This window comes from Sebastes umbrosus, chromosome 3, assembly GCF_015220745.1.
Source record: "Sebastes umbrosus isolate fSebUmb1 chromosome 3, fSebUmb1.pri, whole genome shotgun sequence".
Taxonomy (NCBI): Eukaryota; Metazoa; Chordata; class Actinopteri; order Perciformes; family Sebastidae; genus Sebastes; species Sebastes umbrosus.
This window is the reverse complement of record NC_051271.1, coordinates 16,172,760-16,178,904: the sequence shown is the minus strand read 5'-3', so window position 1 is coordinate 16,178,904 and position 6,145 is coordinate 16,172,760. Positions and strand designations below refer to the sequence as shown.

General features: G+C 41.2%; 1 long non-coding RNA gene across 1 annotated transcript; it reads right to left on the bottom strand.

Moving 5' to 3' along the window:
- Positions 1-2,008: 2,008 nt before the first annotated feature.
- LOC119485966 lies at positions 2,009-5,823 on the bottom strand. Its single transcript, XR_005206407.1, has 4 exons — positions 5,814-5,823; positions 5,747-5,748; positions 3,697-3,708; positions 2,009-2,188 (listed from the first exon to the last, which is right to left on the bottom strand). It is a non-coding gene; the product is annotated as an uncharacterized LOC119485966 (long non-coding RNA).
- Between the last annotated feature and the right edge of the window lie 322 nt (positions 5,824-6,145).

Below are 6,145 nucleotides of genomic sequence, written 5' to 3'. Positions count from 1 at the left end.
TTCCATAGTTATGTTACGTTATTTCCGTATGTATTTGACTTAGTTTACATACTTATTTTAAGGCCAACTATGATGTTTTTCCTAAACCTAACTAAGTGGTTTTGTTGTCTAAACCTAACTAAAAACATTACCATAGTTTTGTTGCATGGCGTACAAATGACACACAAAAAGGGGCATACAAATTACAAATGCGTCCTCAATGTCTGTGTAACGTTGTGTTATTTATACGCCTTCCTGTGAGACCGGGTTGGACAGATATATTGATATTGAAAATTATTGCTAGCTTCTGCCCAGGACCAAATTTTGGCAAGAATTACCAGGAAATACTGGAAATTGAATCCATGTTATTCAACCATAATCCTCCATGTTCATGAATAACTACAGAATAATTCATAGAAAAGTTGTTGAGATATCTCACACTGGACATACATACCAAACTGGATGACAAATAACTCACTCTAATTTCAGATTTTTCTCTTTAATCCTGTTGGCAGCAAATACGCCGTCTTTGACGACCAAACCCAGAGCTAATCCGTTCCTCACTCATCACCTTGTCTTTTGGTTTTAATCACAAAAAGGTTTCAGGTTTTAAACATTAATCCTCTTTGTTTCTGTTATAAAAATAAAAATGACGCCTTCTCTCGGTGTGTCATGCTCTGTCATTTCCTCCCCTCGCTGTCTTCACACCTCCCCTGGCCTGCTTTAATTAGAATAATGGCTCCGTGCACAGACTCTCAGGGATAACATCAACTTTGACAGCTCCAGTCAATTCTCATTTAGGAGATTACACGCTTGCATTCTGGCTTTGAGTCGCTACGCCGGCACGTCGTCAGCTCGGCCTGACCGTCACCGCCAGCAGGCCTGGACTCGGGGCTAATCGGAGAGATACAGCGGCTGCAGATGTCACTAATCAAACACTGATATCTCTGGAGATCAATGACAGAGTCATAATGACCGGACAGACTGCAGGCCGGCCCGCTGACCTGAAGTCTGTGAATGCTTGCTGGAGCCATAACTGGAGAGGAAAGCAACAGTGTTGGTGCTTCAATCAATCAGAGGGTCACATATCAACCACAACCCCGTCCTGTCACCAGACTCATCAGTCTATCTCCGGTGAGAAGGTAAACAGAGGACTGGATCATTAATATAAAGTACGTCACATCTGATGTGTTAGCAGTATTTCTGCAAAAGCCCAGCTCAGCACAGATCCCAGTAGACAGAGAGTATGGACACTAACCAACCCAAAATCCAAACTTGACTCACATTAATAACAGGACTACCTAACTTCACTTACCAATTTGAAGTAAGCACCAGACAGGAAATGTACCTCAAAACTAGGAGCTAGGGGTGTAACAGAAGTTTAGGCAACACAGTCTCACGGCAGGACGTGAAAAAGTCACGAATTTCCCTTCTTTTTTTGTGACACACAGCAAAACTTTCAACAATCATGCATTCTCCTGCGAATGTCCAGCAAAACGAGACGCTTCACGGCACATTTCCGCTCCAGTCTTTTCAAAATAAAACTACTCAGGGAGGTTTAGGAAAAGATCGACTTAGGTTTAGGTTTAGGCAACAAAACTACTTAGGTATAGGAAAAGGTTGCGGTCTGAGTTTAAAGGGAATCTATGTAAGAATCAGAAATTGCATGTTAACAGCGACACCTGTGGCCGTTAAGTCAACGAAAGTCAGCGTCCCGTTGCTCGCGCTCGATCTACACAGACATGAGCGAGCATCGTTCAATTGGAGCTGACCTGTAAACAGCAGGCGGGTCTTCCAGCTAACTTCAGCACATGTTGCTAACGGTGTACGACTAAAATCTTCATACCGTGTATTCTGCGTGGGGCTGCATGCACCGGACCGGACGGTTTGGCACAAATACACAAACCCTTACAGCCCTACTAGCACCTGAAAGAGGATAAAAAGCTCCGTAAAGCTCCAGGGCAACTCTGTCTCCTACAAGAGTAGGATCCATACAACTAACATTCTCAGTTATGTTTTGAGGGATTACGGTTGCAGTTTTATACACGTTGTAAATTTAAACAAAACAAAACAAAACACTTGGTTAGGTTTAGTAAAAAAACATCATGGTCTGGCTTAAAATGACTGTGTGTTATGTTATTAAGCTACGGACGTAAATCAGTATAATTTAATGTTGACTTTTAGTTTCACACTGAACACAAACAGCAGTCTAAAAAAACAAAAACAAACGGAATCGTCGACAAAATGTGTTTCCCTTAATTCACAATGCAGTTTCGTTGTATGGGAACATAAAGTTTAGGAGACAGGGCTGCTGCAGAGATGGCGGTAATTCTCTGTGGGTTCATTACTACAAGTGACATTACGCCGACATTTGATCCGTTGTTAATTTTAAAGTATTGAACTTTAAGTGAGACTTGTTGATGTCGTTGAGGACTGTCCTCCTCCTCTGAGAGTTGATGTGAGGTTTCAGGTCCAGTAGAGCTGAGCTGTCTCTGCCAGCGTCGGTGTAGAATAACACTGAACACTGAGGACTAACGACAGCTCAATCTGCTGAGCTGGCAGCCCCACGGCTCCTGATCGGGCACAGCAGGATGTTTCCCGGAAACCCTGAAACACAAGCACACACACACACACACACACACACACAGTCAGACCTGTTATCAGCAGTGTGTGGATGCAGCCGTCCTGTGGAGCTGTCGGCTGCAGCAGTTGAAGAGGAGTCTCGTTTATCTGTACCGCTGTGAGCAGCAGTTTTCATGGAATCAGATCTTAAAGGAGAAATCCTCCTCTGATCCTCCTCCACTGTTACACACCATCAGATCTTCAACACCGATGTCAAAAAGTCATAAAATTTAATCTATCAATTCGTGTACATGAACACAGATTTTCCATTTTCTTCATGACACTCAGCACGACTTTCAAACTAATGTATTTCAGCTGGAAGTATCTTTCATGCCGGCACCACATTTTTTCTTGTACATAAGAACAGACAACATGTTCTCATTCCAGCCTGTCGCATACCGACGCTTTGTCAAGTCCCTTAGAGCCACTTTATTTTTGGGATCAAAACCACTATAGTTGAGAGAACTACATGGTTGGGCCTAAAACTGCAGTGAAAATGACACTGAACGTTGTGAACACGGGACTCAAATGAACAGCTGATTTTAACATGAGACACGGACAGCGGTCTCCTGGATGAAAGCGTTGTGTTTGTTTAATACTCTCACTCCAGTTCATGAATTAGTCATGAAATTTAATTAATTTGATCCGTGTACATAGACACAAATTTCCCTTTTTTTTCTGTGACACTCAGTACAACTTTCAACAACGTATTTTTCGTGTGTTTTCCTACAAATGTCCAGCAACACATGACGCACATGTCAATTTCCACTCCAGTCTTTTCGAAATGAAACTACTTGGTTAGGTTTAGGCAACAATACGACTTAGTTAGGTTTAGGAAAAGGTCGCGGTTTGGGTTTAAATAACACTGGATGTAGCAAAACGTAAGTACGGAAGTCACATTACAAAAAATACTTCGTTAGGTTTAGGAAAAGATCGTGGTTTGGGCTAAAATAGCTCCGGAAGTGCTGTAACTTAAGTACAGAAGTTACTTGACAAATAAATCAACTTTGACTTGTGGTTTCACACGGGACACAAACACCGGGCTCCTGGGTGAAAGTCCTGTGGGGTTTTTTTTACCCATCCATCCACCCTGACCTCCTCCCTACGCTGCGTTCGCCACTCTTTATACTTCCAGGTTCAAAATTACATACAAATTGATTTTGTGCAGTCCATCACGGAAAAAATATGAAGTTCGTGTCTATGTACACAAATCAATACATTCAATTTCGTGACTATTTCACAAATTGCTGTGTGGACCGGGCTTGTTTGTTGGAAACTACGACACCACACTCACAGCGCACTTTCTTGGAGCGTTTACTGTTGCCGCGGATGGGTTTACGTTATAGTTAATGGAACAGCCGGTGCGTTTCATACTGGGTCTCTTGTGTGGCGGTACCGAACGCCGACGGTCGTGACAAGCCTCGGTATTCAACGCCTTGGGAATGAGAACGGGCTGGTACAGACTGCAAACCCGCTGATCTCTGATCAGTTCTGATCCCATCTCATTGTGTCCACATGTCATTCTGGTCTCTGTCAAGCAGCCGTGGGTGATGATTAATCAGTTCAACATTGCAGCTTCAGAAGCTTCTAATGAAGCCCTCGCTCTTTGAATCTGATGGCTGACACTGGAAACCCAACAGGCTGCCATTCATTGTGAACTGAAAAACATGATTGATGCACTGTGACTCAAAAAAACTTTATGAAAAAGTATTTTGAAGTCCAAGAGCAATAACAAGTCAGTCTAATTTTGATTAACCTGTGAAAGTGAAGCACACAATGGAGGAAAAGCTGATCGTTGTGGTTTTATATGATTTAAGACTTTAAACAAGCTACCAGGACTTGAATAAGGAAAATGTTGCAGTCACATTTCTTCTTCTAATATTTTCCTGATTATACTTTTATACTTTGATTGAAGTTACATTTTCAATTCAGGACTTTTACTTGTAACAGAATATTTTTACAGTGTGGTATTAGTACTTTTACTTATTTGAATACTTCCTCCACCACTTCCTGCCACTTTGTTTATGTACGTGGTAACACGCCATGACACCAAAACCTCATGAAGCTAATTTAATAAAAACATTTCCAGGTGATTGGACAGACTGTATGTCACCGTCACAGACACACACACAATATAAAAATAAAATGGAATAAAATACACAACAGTATAGCATTTTAAGTTGTGGTTTTGTTTCATTAATAAATCACTCGTTTATACATTTATCATGAGCTCTCCATTCTTCCCGTAATAACAGAATACATGTTTATCCTGTTTCAAATTACTGCTGATGTTGTGGCTACTGCAAGATTTAAGTATTATTAATCTTTCCAACTATTCTTCGGTCAGTTTATTGATGCCCAGTTGCCAGGAAAAATGGTTGACATTGTACGTTTCTGCAAACCACGTATACGTTGAATGTCGATGTTTTTGAGCAAGTGACGTAGTACAACGAGCGACCATTACTGAAAGTTACATGGTATGAAGGTTTGGTATAAGTATAACATGCGAGAAAGTCCACCCACCCGACTTTCACCCAGTAGGCCGCTGTTCGCGTCCCGTGTGAACCCAAAAGTAAACACTGACTTTACGCTTGTTATGTAACGTTATGTAAGAAAGTCTGCTAAATGGGCGGTTATTTATTAATGCTAGTTCCGTTGTTACGGTTGTTACGTTATTACTTTAGCACAAACCATGATTTTTTTTTAACCTTAATAAAGTAGTTTTGTTGCCTAAACCTAAATCTAACCTAAATCTAATCGTTTCAAAATGTTAACCATGCATTGTCCGTTTATGTAAGCGTGATACGACATTCAACATATCCCGTGGTTTGCAGAATGCCAACATTTTTTCTGATGACTAGTAGCTGATGAATGTTTAAACTGCCACTCCCCCAATGTTAATATCAGGCTTTACTCCTCGTGGTTGGTTAGACTCAGCCTGTGAAATTTCTAACAAAAAGGCTGTGTTGTAAACTGTGGCATTGAGGTTGATTATGGGAAATGTAGTATCCGGTGTTGGACCTATATTTAGGGCTAAATGTCAGGATATGTTCGTCTCTGCTGCACAAATTTTGACCATTCTTTTTTTTTTTTTTTACTGTGGCTTTTGTAAACCTCCCAACTTTGTGGAAGTCCAACACTAAACTGCTGGAATATCCCTTTAATGAGGGGCTTTGAAGCAAATTTTCATAATGGCCAAACGGCAGTACTACAACTTCCGTGTCCATTATGTGATGCTATTGGTCCCAAAAAAACATATTCCCAAAGATTTACATTAGGAAAGAGACGTGTTTTAGGTAAATCAACTCACCAGTATGAACACTCAAATAACTCTTATTTAAATCATTAGGTGCTACTGCACCTGCTCTATGGGCCCAATGGATGCGGAAGATCGCCGGCTGATCCGGGTACTTTATCACTCGGCAGTCGAGCCATTTTGACTTCATTTACCGCTGAGCAACTCTCATAGGAATGAACGGGAGCCCAACTACAACACTGTATCCCGTTCTCTTAATACATCCATGAGTTCATTTTAAGTCTTCTC